The sequence below is a fragment of the Pan paniscus genome, chromosome 6, assembly GCF_029289425.2.
Source record: "Pan paniscus chromosome 6, NHGRI_mPanPan1-v2.0_pri, whole genome shotgun sequence".
NCBI classification, from domain to species: Eukaryota; Metazoa; Chordata; class Mammalia; order Primates; family Hominidae; genus Pan; species Pan paniscus.
In genome coordinates this window covers 41,651,191-41,670,136 of record NC_073255.2, presented here as the reverse complement: position 1 = coordinate 41,670,136, position 18,946 = coordinate 41,651,191, and the positions used below count along the sequence as shown (strand labels likewise).

The window sequence follows — 18,946 nt, the reverse complement described above, 5'->3', positions numbered from 1 at the left end:
TTCCTTGCCATGATGACCTCTCTGTAGGGCTCCTTGAGTGTCCTCAGGACACAGCAGCTGGCTTCCTCCAGAGGGGATAACCCAAGAGAATCCAAGGTGAAAGCTTCAACGACATTGATGATCTAGCCACAGAAGTGGTACTTAATTGTGTCTGCAATATTCTGTTGGTTACTAAAGTCAACCGTGTTTGATACAGGAAGAGAAGCACAGGGAATGAATCCTAGGAGATGGTGATTATTGGGGCTTATCTTGGTGCAGACCCCCTTCATCATTATCTTTGTTAAAAACATAAATTCCTGGCCCCATCTGCATTTTTAGCAAGGCTGTTGAATAACTGCATGATCTACACTAAAGTATGAGAAAAATTGCTTTATTGTACTTAGATATATCTACATATATACTTTCACATACATACAAAACACTGAAGTTATGACTATTTGTTTTGGAGACTGAGTTAGGGTGTCAGGGTAAATGTCACTTTTAAAATAATAAGTATGTGCTACTTTTATAACAAGAGTTTTAATTAAGTGAATTAAAAAATGTTATTACACAATCCCTTTGGGTTATTTTCTTGTGATGACCGAGTCTCTTTGACTTTAAGTTGGAAAGTAGAACAAGTTACAAGAACATAGCCTCTATATACTGAGACTATCTTCCCCTACATTAAGACAGAAGTTAGAATTCCGTGGAGTACCACTAAAGGAAACTCACCTGTTCTGGCCCTGCCCTGTTCCTCTTCAACAAATTGGAAGCTAATCAAGGAGAGCCAAGGTGGCCCAGTTTCTCTGCCTTTCCCTGCCTCTCACTTAGCTTCTATACACATCTACAGGATAGAGATCAAACATTTTGGCAGAGATAAACATTTTGGCAAAGAGTTCATTGGTGCGAGTGAATGAGGATGTCCTTGTTTTAACACTCCAACTGTTTTCATTGTCCTACTTTTAACATTTATTACTCAGCCCCATGCCCCTTCTAGAGATGTTTCCAGATCAAAGCTCCCCAGCTGATTTTAATTGGTCAAGACTAAAAGCTAATCAGTCTTCTCCCCAGGGATTTTAGCCAAGGTCAGGCCCTGAGCAATTGGGGTAAGTATAGAAAGAAGAATGGAGGGGAGAGGAGGAAAGGAATGAGACAGAGGAAATTTGCAATTCACATATCTGGTGGGGCACTTGGATTAGGGCCTTGGGCCTATCTGGCTTGGTATTCTAATATCCATTATAGACACTTCTCAGTTCTTCAGAAAGTGTGGGGGCAGGGCCTCCATGCCCAGAATCACTCTTGTGTGCTGCGAGTCTCTGCCTCCATCCCTCTTTGTGTTTATCATTTGGGCACTTTTGCTTCACTAGGACAACCCTGTGGTTAACACTCTTTTAAATTAATCCAGATGTCATTGCTAATTATCTCTTTAGGATAGAATCCTAGAAGTTGAATTACTAAATCAAAGAGTATGAACAATTTTGAGACCCTTGATTCATGCCCATTCATGAGGCAAGTGTTAGTTTTTCCTAATTGAATTATAAGCAAGTGTTCTGTAACAGACATGTATTTATTGGCATATGAATAACAAATTATTAGAAATGCCAGGGCTTTAAGCCCATTAATGTACATGAAATTTTACTTCCTCCAATCCACTGGTATTGGTTGAAATGTTTAAAACTGTTTGCTCACTTGTAGTCCCCAAGGCTTTCAAGGAGAATGTCATGCTGTATATAAAATTTGAGGATTCCTGATCCAGGGTACCCCAACCAATGTGGAATGTATAGTTCAGATGATCCAGCCCCTGTCAGCTGATAAATAAATGAAAAAGTCCATGCATCTTGATGGTTGTAGAAGTGTAGGCCTTTGCATACAACATACTAACACTAAGGAAGGTTTTATTTTTTTTGTTGAACTTTAATTCCCACACCGTAAGATTGACCCTTTGAAAGTGCATTTCAGTGGTTTTTAGCATATTCACATGTTATGCAACCAACGCCACTGTCTAATTCTAGAATATTTTCATCACTCCAAAAAGAAACCCTATATTCATAGTGGTCACTTTCCATTTCTCCCTCCCTCCAGCCCCTGGCAACCACGTCTGCTTTCTGAATTATTTTGCCTATTCTGGACATTTCATATAAATGGAACCACACAATATGTGGCCTTTTGTGACTGGCTTTTTTCACTTAGCACAGTGCTTTTAAGGTTCATCCACGTGGTAGTAGATATCAGTATTTCATTCCTTTTTAACACTGGGTAACATTTAATTGTATAGGTATGCCACATTTTGGCCATTCATTCATCAGTGGAGAGCTTTTCATGTAAACTTTTAGGTATAAAATTCACCGAAAAAAGAATGCTAATCATAATTGTATACTTGAGAAATTCTCACCAAGTGAGTAACCAGTACACAGATCCAGAAACAAAGCATTACCAGCACCCCAAGAGCCCCTGGGGTCCTTTTCCAGCCCCTAATCACCCTCCAAGCATAACCTTTTAACTCTATAAATTAGCCTTGCCTGTTCTAACTAACGCCTTAGGTTAGTTTTGTGCATTTTTGAAATTTTTACAAATGAAATCATGCAGTATGTATTCTTCTGTCTTTGGTTTCTTTCACTCAACTTTTTATTTTTGAGACTTATTCATGTTGCTGCATATAGTTGTAGTTGATTCTTTCTCAGTGCTGGGTGGGTTTCCATTGTGTGAACCCATACCACAATTTAATCATCCATCCTACTGTTCATGGATATTTGGGTTTTTATTTTTGGTTATTGCTAATTCTGCTGCTCTGAATTCTTGCACACGTTCTTGGTGAATATAGGTACACATTTTTGTTGACTATATATCTAGGAGTGCAATTGCTGGCTCCTAGTGTGTGTCAATATTCAGTGTTAACAGGTACTGCAGAATAGTTTTCTAAAATAATTATGTCAGCTTACACTCCCACCAGCAATGTGTGTTCCAATTGCTTCCTGTCCTTGCCAACACAGAGTCTTGTCTGTCTTTGTCATTTTCGCCATTCTGGTGAATGTATACTGGTATCACCATTGTAGTTTGAAATTATTTCTCTGTTGACTATTGAATTTCAGAACCTTTTCATATAGCTAGTGACCATTTGGAAGACCAGTTTTTTGAGGGCCCATTCAGTGGCTCCCCCATATTTCTATTGTATTATTTACCCGTTTCTAATTAAATTGTAGAAATTCTTTATATTCTGAATGTGAATATTTTATTTGATATAGGTCTTATAAATATGTTTTATGCTGTGACCTACCTTTTCCACTCTTAATGATGTCTTATGAAATAGTTATTAATTTTAATGCAGTCCAGTTTTCTTTATGGCTACCAACTTTTTTAAGAGATAGGGTCTTGCTGTGTTGCCCAGGCTGGATTTAAAGGCCTGGGCTTGTTGAACCTCCAGCCTCAGCCTCCCAAAGTGCTGGGACTACAGGCACATGCCACCATACTTGGCTAATTTTAAAAATTACATTGTGTTTAAGAAACCTTTTTCTTCCCCAGGTCTTGAGATTGTGTTTTGACGTTAAAATGCTTATTACTTCTCAAATTCATACTAAATGGTAAATGTATTTCTCTTATGGCCTCATCAAGAGGGATACTCAATGTATTAGAGATGTTCTGAATGGAAATAAGAACAAAGGAAAAAATCATAGCATACAATTTATCAACACCTAGCAGAAAGCTGCAGTCCTCTATTAGCCTTTAAAGGAATCCAATCCAGGGTTATCTCAACTGGTGTTCGTTGCTGTATCTCTAATGCCTTTCCAACTTGTATATCATCCTCATTTGTGGCAGCAATTAGTTTGACTCATTCATCTCTGTCTTTTCATCTGAGTATAAACCATACATCATGACCTATTAAGTCAGTTTGTAACTGGTCCAGACAGAAGTAAGGAACTTTCTGGTAAGAGCTGCTCAGCAATGTTCTGATAGATTTATCTCCCCATCTGAACCCTTCTTGAAGATGCCAAGTGTTCTTTCAATTACCAATCTGGTGACACTTTGAGCATCATTATAATTTATGTTGGAGAGAGTCTAGGGGGCAGGGAAGAGAAATTAACCAGATTTTCAGTGACATTGCACTGTCACATGAAACAGAAGGACTGTACACAGGCCAGCTTCTCTCCAAGGGTCACAATGCCTTCTCCAGCTCACCCGATATGCACAGTATTAGTATCAAGCTAACAGTGATGACTGATTCTGACACAGTGTCACACTGCAAAATGCAAAATATTATGTTCCTCCAAATTAACTGATGCTAAACATAAGCAGAGTCACACAATCAGATTGTGTAAGAAGGAATGATTCACTGGGTGCTCAGAACAGCTAGCCAGTGCATCAGAGGGTGTCTCGTGCCCTTCAGAGCTCAGCACCTGCATTTTGTAGGGATGGGAGGCTCTGTTTAAGCAAGCTTCCTTAAGAAGCATAACAAGCCTCACAAAATGGGGCTGCTGGGAGAATTAGGACAGCGAGGGAATGAGAGACACAGCCAAAATGGCATGTATCCACCGTGGTGAACTCTTTAATTCATTCACACAGCAGATGTGGGATATTGACTAGGACTGAAAACTGTGGGATTGCTTCCTCAGAGGCTGGGCCAGAGTGTGGATTGAGGAAATATGACAAAATACATTTGATCTTGTCTCCAAAATATCCAGTTCTCTCGAAGTTTGAGAGAAACCCGTAAAGAGAAAGCTAAAAGTATGAGTTACTTGTTAAAAACTGCCAGGCGTGAAAGTCAAGGATTCCCAAGTACTATCCAGTAGTAATCATATTTCTCTTCTAGCTCATAAAACAATATTTCAATAAAATAATCTATGAGAATGTTTCCTATTGCTCTTCAGAAAGGGCCAGGGGTGTTGGGGGGAAGAGGAAACTAGAATTAGCCACCTGCTAAAGGGAAGGGCACTTACCTGGGCACCAACATCTTGGGAACCCCTAAGGTGGGAGCCACGGGATTTGGATGGGCTTTTTAAGGAAGGAGGTCCTCTCTGGTCCCCTTTGCCAGCTTAGGGCCTTGTTCTTGACTTTTTCTGCCTTGGCTTCCCTTCCTAGCCCCTTCCCATGGCCTGCTCTTTTCACCCTTCAATCTCAGCAAATGCCACTCTGCAGAGAGACATTCTCCACCACCCTATCAAGAGAAGTCGCCTCTCACTCCAGCCCTATAGCTAGTTGCCCTCATTCAGGTCACCTGTTTATTTTTTCTGTGCGTGTTATCATAATATGCAATTGCCTTTTAAAGTATTCATTTACTTTGTATGAAGCTTGTATGAGATAGGGACTTTGCCACTGTTGCTCACTGCTGTATTCATAAAGCCTAAACCAGGAGCTGGTACTGCAGATGATCAAATGTTTGAGGAATAAAAAACTGACGATGACAAAAAATGGGTTAAGAATTACCGACCAACATCCTAGAATATAAATGACATACTTCAATTGACTAAAGCATCAATATATTACAAGTTCTGAAGATAGTCATTTCTGATAATAAATGTATAGACTTTCTCACGGTGAAGTTGGTGTGGTGTATTAGTTATCTATTGCTTTGTGGTAAATGACAGTAAAACTTAGCAGGTGAAAATGATAATCATTTATTATCTTACAGTTTCCGAGGGTTCAGGGATCCAGGACTGGCCAAGCAAGGTGGCTCCTGCTTAGGGTCTCAGATGACGTTGCAGTCAAGCTGTCACTTGGAGCCGCAGGATTCACTGAGGGGGCAGGATCCACTTCTAAGCTCACTCTCATGGTTCCTGATAGAAGACATCAATTCCTCCCCAAGCTGGCCTCTCCATAGGACAGTTCACAGAATGGCTTCCCCTGAGCCAGGTGATCCGAGACAGAGAGAACACAGGCAAATGAGAGAGTGCCCCCAGACAGAGGTTGCACCCTTCTACAACCTAATCTCCGAAGCGATGTGTCATTACTTAGGCCATCTGCTATTGGTCACACAAAGCAACCAGGCACAACATTGAAGGGGGCTATACCAGGGTGCAAATTACAGGCGGCAAGATCATTGGGTACCATCTGGGAGGCTGGCCACCCCATGTGGCCGAGAGGGCTGGCTCCCTCATCTCTCTGGCTAGTCTAAGATCTGCTGATCATTAGGGTACATCCTGTTCTATTCTTGCTCCAGGTTCATCTGTGTTGAGATGTCTGTTTTGAAGCAGAGTCCCTCATTCTCAGCTTATGAATTAACTCACTATTCACTTTAATTATACACATTTTCAGTGATACAGAGATTTTACTTCCCTCAAATATAGCCTGCAGAACACTGGCTACTGATTACTTTTATCCTCAAGTGGGTTTTATTAATTTATTTATTTATTTATTTATTTATTTATTTTTGGCAGCATGTTGCCTCTGTGCTCTAATTGGAGCCTCTTTATGCTGTAACGTCAGTGTCGGTCCTGGGTTCAGCCTGCTCTGTGGAGCAGGGAGTGGAGTTCCTTCTACTCTCTTTGGTCTGGGCTGAAAGTGGCAGACCTCTCAGCAGAAACACGTGGTGCTGTGAAATATCATATGTGGCCAGTTAAGCGTTTGCCTTTCTGCAGCAGCCAGAGATAGAATCATTTAGCTAATGATTTCACGGATGGACACCACATCGTATGCAGAAGAGTAAGTTCCAAAGTTGGTTCATCTGAAGAACTCCCTGGGCAGCTTCTGAAAAAAGTCCATTTCCTAGATATGATTACAAAATATTTGGGTTCATTTAGTCAATCTTCACTTTCAAGCTCCTTTGGAGATTTTGATGATCAGAGAAGTTTGGAAACACTTGGGGTAGGCTAACATAAACATAGGAAGTAGTAAAGAGGCATTAAAATGAAGACATATCAACATTTCATGTGTGCTAACACATGTCCTGAAAGCAAATGAGATGCTGTCTATTTCTGTAACTTGCTTGGGCAAAGTCCTGAGAATGAATTCCCTGACCATACTGGCTTTCCCCACTTTTTTAGCCCCCAAACTCCTAATGTACAGGTTTTCTCTTTCTCAGTGGGTTGGGAGATGGGAAAATCTGACCCTTCCAAATCTCACGGAATGGGTTCTTCAACTATAAAGGGAGTTTGGTTGCCAGAAGAAATGGGAAGAGAGAACAGGATAAACTAATGCAGATGGACACCTGAGCATGCCACCATGGAGAAATTGCCAGTTGCTGGCATTATATATTCATTCACCTGTTTAGTTTGTGGCTTTTAGTAGTGCAGTCCAGCTTAGAAAGAGGAAAAGACAACAGGTTAAACTACCTCTTCAAGCCTCTTCTGAGAGGTAGGTGATGCCAAACTTGAAAATATTGAATAGTATCACACACAATTTCTGCTCCTGGAGGGATGTCTAATGGTGCTGCAGAGAAAACATTTTGGTGCCTGTGTTTAAGTACAATGAGGAATGATTTCAGCTCTATCTTTAAGTCAGAAATGATTTTTCCCTCCAAAAAAATTTTAAACTTGCCTACAGTGCGCTAAGCATGCAGTCATCAGAGCTTAGAGTACAGGGCAGAACGGCCAGAACAGAGACTCACAGAACCTACACCCACGGCCAGTGCTGGCCAAGTACAGTGGAGGCAAACAATGCCTATTCTAGAAATCAGTGATAAACACTCAGAATAACACGGTATTTGTAGAAAACACAACCAAGTACTAAGACTTTTTAACGAAGATTTTTTTTTTTTTTTTTTTTTTTTTTGAGACGGAGTCTTGCTCTGTCACCCAGGCTGGAGTGCAGTGGTGCGATCTCTGCTCACTGCAAGCTCTGCCTCCCAAGTTCACACCATTCTCCTGGCTCAGCCTCCTGAGTAGCTGGGACTACAAGCACCCGCCACCATGCCTGGCTAATTTTTTGTATTTTTAGTAGAGACAGGGTTTCACCATGTTAGCCAGGATGGTCTCGATCTCCTGACCTCGTGATCTACCTGCCTCAGCCTCCCAAAGTGCTGGGATTACAGACATGAGCCACCGTGCCCGGCCTTAACCAAGTTTTAACAAGGGTGAACAATTGGTCACCTCCTTTATAAGTCAAGAGAAATGTGTAACACTGGGAAAAGAACAGGCCAAGGATGGGTATGATACAGGAGTCCCCGGTCCCTGGGCTGCGGACTGGTACTGGCCCACAGCCTGTTAGGACCCTGGCCACACAGCAGGAGGTGAGTGGCGGGAGCGAGCATTAGAGCCTGAGCTCCGCCTCCTGTCAGATCAGCAGAGACATTAGATAAATTCTCTTAAGAGCATGAACCCTATTGTGAACTGTGCATGCAAGGGATCTAGGTTGTGTGCTCTTTATGAGAATCTAACTAATGCCTGATGATCTGAGGTGGAACAGTTTCATGCCCTCACCCACATCCGTGGAAAAAAGTTGTCTTCCACGAAACGGGTCCCTTGTGCCAAAAAGGTCAGGGACTGCTGCTGTAACACAATTTCAGACAGAATAAGCCAGGGATTAACACCAGAGTTTATATCTATTTTTTTCTTATTTATTGTATATGTATATGTTTTCTTTTTTTTTTTTTTTTTGAGATGGGGTTTTGCTATTGTTGCCCAGGCTGGAGAGCAGTGGCACGATCTCAGCTCACTGCAAACTCTGCCTCCAGGTTCAAGTGATTCTCCTGCCTCAATCTCCCGAGTAGCTGGGATTACAGGTGTGTGCCACCATGCCCGGCTAATTCTGTATTTTTAGTAGAGAAGGGTTTCTCCATGTTGGTCAGGCTGGTCTCGAACTCCCGACCTCAGGTGATCAGCCCGCCTTGGCCTCCCAAAGTGCTGCGATTACAGGCGTGAGCCACCGCGTATGTTTTCGTTAATCGTTTGGGTCTAGATTTTCTCAATGAGTCCTTTGGTTATCTCTATCCAGTCTGAGCCAAACTATTCCTCTGAGAATTGTGCCAGGTGGTTCTTAGCAGACATGGAGAGTTAAGATTCCAGGGTTAAAATCAGCTGTATACTTTCCCTTCCAGAATTCTATCTCAACAAAGCTCATTTCTTCCTAGGAGGATGCAACCATCTCCAATGCTATGCTACCACACAAATCCTTCTAAAACAGTTGCTAATTTTTAATCAACCAAATTTATATATTTTGAATACAAATTTTCTTTTTAAAAATATCAGATGGCATTTAAATATTTATTTCCATCAGTGTTTCTTTCATTGATTTGTTTCAGAAACTGACAAGAACTTGTTGTTGTGTTTATAAGTTTTATAATGAATAATACATTGTTTTTGACAATGATAATTATATTTCTCTATTTATAGAAAATGAGTGCAAAGAAAAAAAAAGTAGTCATTTCCATGTCCTCAATTATTTCATCTAGCAATGCCTTCACATTCTAAAGAAGAGCTGTTTAGTTAGATTTTTAAAAACTTAATATCTGCTTATGGTTTCCTTAATGAATTCCATTACTTTCGGTTGTCTCTTATCTTTTCTTGTAAGCATCACATTATTTACTCTCTTGCTGCTTACAAGCCAGTCTACATCAATATGTATGAATATATCTCTCTTCATTTTGGCACATGTAAGAATAAGCATAGCTTATTATGCCCATGAACACACATACACATGCGTGCAGACACATGTACTCAGACACACATGACATACTTATGTGATTACATGCAGAAAGAATTTGTCTCCCCTAATCAAACTTGGAGTCCGTACAGTACAATAAATTAGCAGGGAAAAGTAGGCTATTGTTATTTGATCTTCTCCAATTCCATGTACCATACATTTTTAAAATTTAGTTTTTAATCAAAGTTATACATGCATACTTATACAGTCAAATTGTTTTACCAGAATTATTACCAAAATCAAGCTGAACCAAAACAATAACCTGCTCCCCACCTACAACCTCAAGTTTCCATTCCTAAAAGGCTACCTTTGCAGCTTTTTAAACTATTGCTCTTGTTTTTCACCTGCGTATCAATAAATAACATATGATTTTTAGCACTACTTGTGATTTTCAGCATTAGGCAGCATAAAATGACTTCCCACTATGGAAGATAAGGATTTAGCTCTTTTTTACTCTTTGCTCCACCATTATCACATCTCCTCTCTCTCTCTCTCTCACACACACACACACACACATTTATCTTCCCCTCAAACTCCAGTTATACTTATGTCAAGTTTTTGATTAATTCAATATTTAATATTGATATTATAACTATACAAATATAAATGCTATTCTCAGTTGAGCCACATAGGATATGCACAACTATTTGTTTTCTGCAAAATTAATAACTGGATTTTTTTTTAAACTGACTTAGTTTGATGGTTGATTTTATGTGTCATGTTGACAAGGCCATGGGTACCCAGTTATGTGGTTAAACATTATTCTAGCCATTTCTGTGAGGGGTTTTCTGAATGAGATTAACATTTGAACCCGTGGACTGAGTAAAGCAGAGTGCCCTTGCTGATGGGGTGGCCCTCATCCAGTCCATTGAGGAAGTGAATAAAATAAAGAGGCTGAGAAAGGGAAAATTTGCTCTCTCTATCTTGGAGCTGGACCACTGGTCTTCTTTTGCCCTCAGACTTGAATTTGGACTGGAACTTACACCATCAGCTCTCCTGATTCTCAGGCCTTTGGACTCAGTCTGGAACTCTACCATCAGCTCTCCTGGGTCTCTTGCTGAATACAGATCTTGGGACTTCTTAGCCTTTGTAACTGTGTGAGTCAACTCCTTATAATAAATCTCTTTATCTTTTCATCTTTCTCCTTTTCTCCCTTTCTTTTTTCCTTTTCTTCCTTCCTCCTTCCTTCTTTCCTTCTTCTCTCTCATCTATCATCCATCTATCTATCTATCTATTATCTATCTATCTATCTATCTATCTATCTATCTATCTATCTAATCATCTATCTATATCTATCTATCGTCTGTTTGAGTATCTTTCTATCCATCATCTCTCTTATTGGTTCTGTTTTTCTGGAAAACTCAAATGAATACACTTAGTTTCATTTATATTTGCTCAGATTCTTCCACAGTCTTCAATATCTCCTCTCAATACTTTTGAACACATCAGGAGCAAAATATCCTCTTCTCACAGATATTCTCCCAGAAGCCACTGAACTGGTTGTGCTCTATCTTCCATGCACAGTGGGCGTCTAGGAGCTTCCTTCACTATCATCCTAACTCTTTCCAATGTATCTCCTGTTTCTTGGATCCCATGGCTTCTGCTTTCTTGGTTTTTACCCTCATTTTGGATTTTTTAAATTGAGATAAAGATCACAAAACATAAAACTCACCACTTTAACAATTGTAAACTGTACAAGTGGTTTTTAGTATATTCACAATGTTGTGCAACCAATACCACCACTATCTAATTCCAGAATGTTTCATCACTCCCAAAAAGAAACTCCTTACTAATTAAGCAATCACTCCACATTCCACTCTTTCCCTAGCCTTGGGCAATCACTGTCTAATTTCTGTTACTAAGGATTTGCCTATTTAGGACATTTCATACAAATGGAATCATACAATATGTGTCCTTTATGACTGGCTTTTTTAACATAATATTTTCAAGCTTCATGCATGTTGTAGCATTTATCATTACTTCATTCTTTTTATGACTGACTCATATTCCATTGTATGAATGCACTAACTTTTTTTTAATCCATTCATCAGTTGATGGGGATTGGGTTGTTTCTACTTTTGGCTATGATGAGTAATGCTACTATAAAGGTAGTGTTAGTGTACATCTGTTTTTAGTTCTCTTGATAGATACCTAGGAGTGGAATTGAATTGCTAGGTCATATGGTAACTCTACATTTACCCTTTTGAGGAACTGCCAGACTTCCATAGCAGCTGCAGCATTTTGCATTCCTACCAGCAATACACAAAGGTTCAAATGTATACATCCTCACAAAAATTTATTTTCCTTTTTTTTCTTTATTATAGCCATCCCAGTGGAAGTGAAGTGGTAACTCATTGTAATTTTGATTTTCATTTCCCTAATGATTAATGATGCTGGGCATCTTTTCATGTGCTCATTTGCCATTTGTATATCTTCTTTGGAGAAACATCTGTTCAAGTTCTTTGCCCACTTTTAATTGGGTTGCTGTCTTTTGTTTTTGAGTTGCAAAACTGATTTAAATAGTCTATTATTAAACCCTTTGTCAAATATATGACTTGCAAATATTTTTTCTAATCTGTGAATTGTCTTTTAACTTTATTGATAGTATTCTTTGGTGATGCAATTTTTAAAATTTTGACGAAGTCCAATTTACCTATTTTTTTGTGCTTTTGATGTTATATTTTAAAAAGTTACCTATCCAAGATCACAAAGAATTACATCTACATTTCCTTCTAAGAGTTTTATAGTTTTAGCTTTTATATTAAGTCTTTAGTCAATTTCAAGTTAATTTTTTTCATTCAAATATTTATTGAGCAGCTAAGGAGATACAAACGTGATTTAAAACATGGTCAGAGGTGAGGCAAATGCACAAGTAATAGAAAGCAAAGGGCAAGGTTCATTGAATCACAGCAGTCAGAAGAAAAGTGCTTTAGGGAACCAAGAGTGACATGGTTTCCAGCCTGAAGAGGCATGGGTGGCAAATCAGAATAGGGAATTGAGATTAAAATAGAAAACTTTAGTCTGGATTGTTGATGACACTCAGTGTGGACTATATTTGTCTCTCCTTTTTCTCTCTCCCCACCTTTGGGCTTAATTTACTAGTAGTCCCCTGGACTGTTCAATATGCTTTTTGTATACTTGCTTGCATTTTTGCTTTAATGTCTTCTACAGAACTAGGTCCTTTAGGTGTTTTAGGAATTTTTTCCTGTTTTTTGAAGGATTCTTGTCCTTTTGATCTTGGTGTTGATGGTTTTGAGTCTTTTCCATTCTGATTTGACTTTTGTGCATTTTTGGCTCGAGTATCTTGTATAGATTTCTTCACGGGCACTTTTTCTTCAGTTTCCTCATCATCAAAATCATCATCATCATCTTCTTCATCAGCAGCAAGTTTTACTTTTTTCTGTGGCACCTTGCTACCACCTCCAGGGGCAAATCACTTTCCAGATATACTTAAGACTTTCACATCCTCCTGTTCTTCATCTTCTGCCTCTGAATCTTCCTCCACAGTGACTAAGTGCTGTCCACTAATATGCACTGGCCCTGAACCACACTTCAACCGTAAGACTACTGGTGGTGTTATTTCAAAGACCCCAAGGGAAACCGTTGGCTGTACAGACATTTTCAAAGTTGCCAGTGTGACTTTAATTGGACTGCCTTCGTAATTCATTGCCTCTGCTTCAACAATGTGCAATTCATCCTTTGCACCAGCCCCTAAACTGGCAGTTCTTGAAGATAACTGATGCTCATTTTCATCATTATCCACTTGAAAGTGATTGTCAGCCTTTAGTTCACAACGGAAAAGATTGTTCTGGGGTCTCAGGGGACTCATGTCCATGTCCATTGAGTCTTCCATTGAGTAGTGGGATGCACTCAGGTGGGAGAGAAGGCAGACGGAGATAAACAACTACTGCTCAAGAGAACAGCCATGCAGGACGGAATCACACCAGGGCTCAAGTTAATTTTTAATGTCTTGTGAGGCAGGGGTCCAAATTCATTCTTTTGCACGTGGATATACAATTGTCCCCACACTATTTGTTGAAAATACTATTCCTTCTCCATGGAGTGATCTTGGCACCTAGTTGGAAATCAATAGACCTCAGATCTGTGAGTTGATTTCTAGACTCTCAATTATACACAATTACTCTACATGTCTATAATGCCAGTAACACACTCTTTAGATAACTGTTGCTTTCTAGTAAGTTTTGAAGTCAGGATGCATGAATTTGTAAATTGCTTGGGATGGTTGCCCTCTTAACAATATTAAGTCTTCCAATCCATGAATATGGATTTTTTCCAATATATTTAGGCCTTTTTTTTTCATTTCTTTCAATAATGTTTTGCAGTTTTAGTGTACAAGTCTTGTACTTAATTGGTTAAATTTATTCCTAGGCATTCTTTCTGATGCTATTGTACATGGAATTCTTCTCTTAATGTCATCTTTAGATTGTTCATTGCTACTGTATAATAGAAGCATAATTGATTTTTATATATTGATTTTGTATCCTGTAAACTATTTTCTTTCTTTCTTTTTTTTTTTTTTTTTTTTTTTGAGACGGAGCCTTACTCTTGTCACCCAGGCTGGAGTGCAATGGCACGATCTCAGCTTACTCCAGCCTCCGCTTCCCAGGTTCGAGTGATTCTCCTGCCTTAGCCCAGTGAGTAGCTGGGATTATAGGCGCCCACCACCATGCCCAACTAATTTTTGTATTTTTAGTAGAGATGGGGTTCATTATGTTGGCGAGGCTGGTCTTGAACTCCTGACCTCATGTGATCCGCCCACCTCAGCCTCCCAAATTGCTGAGGTTACAGGCGTGAGCCACTGCACCTGGCCATATCCTGTAGCCTTGATGAACTCTTTATGAGCACCAGTGTTTTGGGGTTTTTAAATGGATTCTTTGGGGTTTTTTATATATAAGACCATGTCATCTGTGAACAGAAATAATTTTACTTCTTTCTTTCCAGTCCAGATGCCTTTTATTTCTTTTACTTGCTAATTCCCTGACTAGAACTTCTAACATAATATTGAATAAATGTGGCTAAAGTGGACATCCTTGTCTTGTTTCTGATCTTAGAGGAAAGTTTTCACTTTTGCATCATGCTGAATAATGTTATCTGTGGGTTCTTCACAGATGACCTTCATCAGGTTGAGTAGTTTTCTATTTTTTGGTTTGTTGGGTGTTTTTATTATGCAAGAACTTTGGATTTTCTCAAATGCTTTTTCTGCATGTATTAGAATGATCATGGCATTTTTTTTCCCCCCTTCATTCTATTAATATGGTGTACTACATTGATTGATTTTCCTGTGCTCAACCACCCTTGCATTTCTGGGACAATTCCCACTTGGTCATGGTTTATAATTCTTTTTATACAATTTCAGATTTTGTCTCTAGTATTTTGTTAGGGATTTTGCACTTATATTCATAAAGAATATTGGTCTCTAATTTTACTTTTTCTTGTAATGACTTTCTCTTTTGGTATGAGTGTAATACTGGCCCCATAGAATGAGCAAGGAAATGTTCCTCTCTCTTCTATTTTTGGTGTTAATTCTTTAAATATTCGGTAGAATTCACCAATGAGGTCATCTAATCTTGAACTTTTTTTGTTGAAAGTTTTTTTTCCTAATTGCTGATTCAATTGCTTTGCTTATTATAAGTCTGTTCGGATTTTATATTTCTTCTTGAGTCAGCTTTGGTAGTTTATGTGCCTCTAAGAATTTGTCCATTTCATCTACGTTATCTAATTTGTTGGCATGCAATTGTTCATAGTATTCCCTTAAAATCTTTTTTAGTACTGTAAGGTTGGTAGTACTATCTAGAAAGTATCTAATTTCTCTCCTGATTTTAGTAATTTCAGTCTTCTCTCTTTTTTTCTTGGTAAATCTAGATAAAATTTTGTCAATTTTGTTGCTCTTTCCAAAGAAGCAATTTTTTTGTTTCAATGATTTTTATCTATTGTTTTTCTATTTCTGATTTCATTAATTTGCACTCAAATCTTTATTATTCCTTCTGCTTGCTTTTCTTTTTCTCTTCTTTAAGGAGTGATAAAGTTATGTTATTGATTTGAGATCTTTCTTAAGAAAGTTGTTCATAGAATTTCCATCTGAGCACTGCTTTTGCTGCATCTCGTAAGTTATGATTTGTTTTATTTTTGTTTTTTATCTCAGAGTATTTTCTAAATTCTATTATGAGTTCTTATTTGACCTACTATTTATTCAAGTGTGTGCTTTTACATTTTCTACATCTTTGTGAGTTTTCCAAATTTTCTTTTGTTACTGATTTTTAATTTCACTCCACTGTGGTCAGAGAACATACTTCAATCTTTTAAAATTTATTGAATCTTGCTTTGTGGCCTAACATATGGTCTATCCTGGAAAAATATTCCATATGCACTTGAGAAGAACGTGTATTTTGCTGTTGTTATGTAAAGTTTTCTATGATGTCTGCTAGGCCTAGCTGGTTTACATTGTTGTTTAGGTTTTCTATTTTCTTGCTGATCTTCTGTCTAGTTGTTCTATACACTATTGAAAGTGGGGTATAAAGTTTTCTAACTATTATTTCTGAATTATTTCTTCCTTCAATTCTGTTAGTTTTGTTTCATGTATTTTGAAGCTCTGTTGTTAGGTGTATACACATTTATAATTGTTATATTTTCTTGATGGGTTGGTCTTTCATTATCATATAATGTCCTTATTTGTCTTTCGTAACAATTTGTCCTAATGTCTGTTGAGTCTGGTAGTAGATTAGCCACTTCAGTTCATTTTGGGATACTGTTTGCACGAAATATCTTTTTTCATCTTTTTGCTTGCAACCTATTTGTATCTTTGAATCTAAAGTGAGTCTCTTATAGGCCTAATATAGTTGGGTCATGTTGTTTTTTTTTTAAATCAATTCTCCTAATCTCTGTGTTTTGATCGAAAAGTTGAACTCATTTACATTTAATGTAGTTACTGATAAGAAAGGACTTACATCCGCCATTTTGCTATTTGTTTTCTATATATCTTGTCTTTCCATTCTTTCATTCCTCCATTACTGCTTCCATTACATCCACTGTGTATCAAATAGATATTTTAGTGTACTGTTTTAGTTTTATATTAAGTGTACTGTTTTATATTAGTGTACTGTTTTAGTTTTATATTAGTGTACTGTTTTAATTCTCTTGTTATTTATTTTACTATATATGTTTTAGTTATTTTCTTAATGGTTGCCCTAGTGATTATAATTATATAATTAACAATATATAATATTAATTATATATTGTTATAAACTATAACAATCTATTTTGTTAATTTTGGTAGGTTTACTTCTATATAGCTCCTCTCCCTTTGTGTTTTTGTTGTCACAAATTGTATCCTCATCTGTTGAGTACCCATAAATAGTGTCTCAGTTAACTCAGGCTGCTATAATAGAATGGCGTAGACTAAGTGCCTTAAACAACAAAAATTCATCCTATTCCGGAATTTGGGAGGCCCAGATTAAATTGCCAGCTGATTTGGTTCCTGGTGAGGGCCTCTTCCTGGTTTGCAGACAGCTGCCTTCTCCCCGTATCCTCACATGTTAGAAAGAAAGAGACCTTCTTATAAGAACACTAATGCCATCCTGAGGGCTCACGCTCCTGATATCATCAAAACCCAATTACCTCCTAAAGGCCCCACTTTCAATCACCATCATATTGGAGATTAGGACTTTAACATAAAAATTTTGGAGGAAGAAAAACATGTACTCTAGTAAATATAGACCCATAATTATTGTGTTTTAAATGAGATAGGAAAAAAGAGGAGCTAAGAAATATAAAATTCATTAATACTTACTTATATATTTACCTATGCAGCTATCTTACCAGTGTTTATTATTTCTTCATCTGATTCAAGTTATTGTCTACTCTTACTATCTAGAGTTCTTTCATTTCAACCTGAAGGACTACATTCAGCATTTCTTGTAAGGAAGGTCTACTGGCAACAAACTCTCTCAATTTTTGTTTATCTAGAAATGTCTGAGTTTTTCCTATTTCTAAAGGACAATTTTGCTGAATATAAAGTATGGCCTGCCATCAAAATTCACCTGAGCCTTGATGTCAAATGCTTTTAGTTAGAAGTCAGTCACATAGGCAAGCAGTACCCATGTAGCTGACCCTAACTTACTTCTCAGTCTCCAGCCTTTCCACAGCTCAAATTGATACAACATGGCCCAAGGCCCTAGATGTACAAAGACACGCTTATCAGGCAGTATATTCCAAGGGCTGAGAAATTATCTCCCAACAGCTGGTCAAACACCAGTCCTGAAGATCTTTGGAATGTACAGGATGTAAACAACCTAGGTCAACTAAGTCAATGCTTAACTACACATATATTAACACATTTAATTTTTATAACTATCTTGTGAGATAAGCGTTTTTCAATTGGTGCCCCAAGAAATGTTAAAAGTATTCCATGAAAAGAAATATTTAATGGTTATGTAAGTACTGGGAATACTGCACACTATTACCAAATTTAATATTCATAATGTACATTAACATATTAAAGGCTCTGAGAAATCCTGCAGAAAAGAAACCTGTTTAATTTTGTTTAATCCAGCATTTCCTAAATATGGGTATCTATGGACTCTATTTTCCAAGGAATGCCTATCAAAGTGCAGTTTTCATTGAACATAGTTTGGGAACTGCCAAGATTAGAGACAACCAGTTTTACATGGAACAATTGAGGTTTAGCAACTGGCATCATAACATGCAGCTAGTAAATGGCAGTGCTGGACCTCAAATCCAGGTTTGATTCAAAGTCTTATTCTTTCCATCATTTCATACTGTCTCCCAAGGATACATTTTCTAAGCTTTTTGAGATAAGAAGATGCATTTTAAAAACTAAACTAAGTTCATACATTGCCTTTCAGATTTTTTAATTACCCACCCTCTATATGTACATGAACATGATCTCTCCTTATCTATTGTTTCCTATCTATTGCTCTATATGTTATGTTAGAATAGAGATGTTATCACTTGAGAGGAATCATATAGGCAAGGTACTCATTTTGGGTTTCTAGTTAATGGAACAGAGATATAATGAACTATAAACATAATAAATAAGTACTTATTCTGTACATTACAAGGTGATATGAGCTGTAGAAAACAATAGAGCAACCTATGAGCAATCAAGAGTGTAGAGTAGAAGAGGTGCAATTTATTATAATATGTCATGGGAGACCTCTTTGAGAAGGTGACCTTTAAGCAAAAACTTGAAGGAGGTAAAACAGTTAGCCATGCAGATCTGTGGAGGAAGAGTATTCCAGGTTGAGGAAATGAGCCAGCAAAATCCCTTTGATAGTATTCCCTGGCATGTTCAGGGTCAAGCAAGGAAATCAATGTGTTTGGAGCAGGGTGAGAGGAGAGTAGTAGGAAATGACTCCAA

General features: G+C 37.9%; 1 pseudogene; it reads right to left on the bottom strand.

The window, feature by feature from the left end:
- Positions 1 to 12,444: 12,444 nt before the first annotated feature.
- LOC100994933 (nucleophosmin-like) lies at positions 12,445 to 16,555 on the bottom strand (annotated as a pseudogene).
- Between the last annotated feature and the right edge of the window lie 2,391 nt (positions 16,556 to 18,946).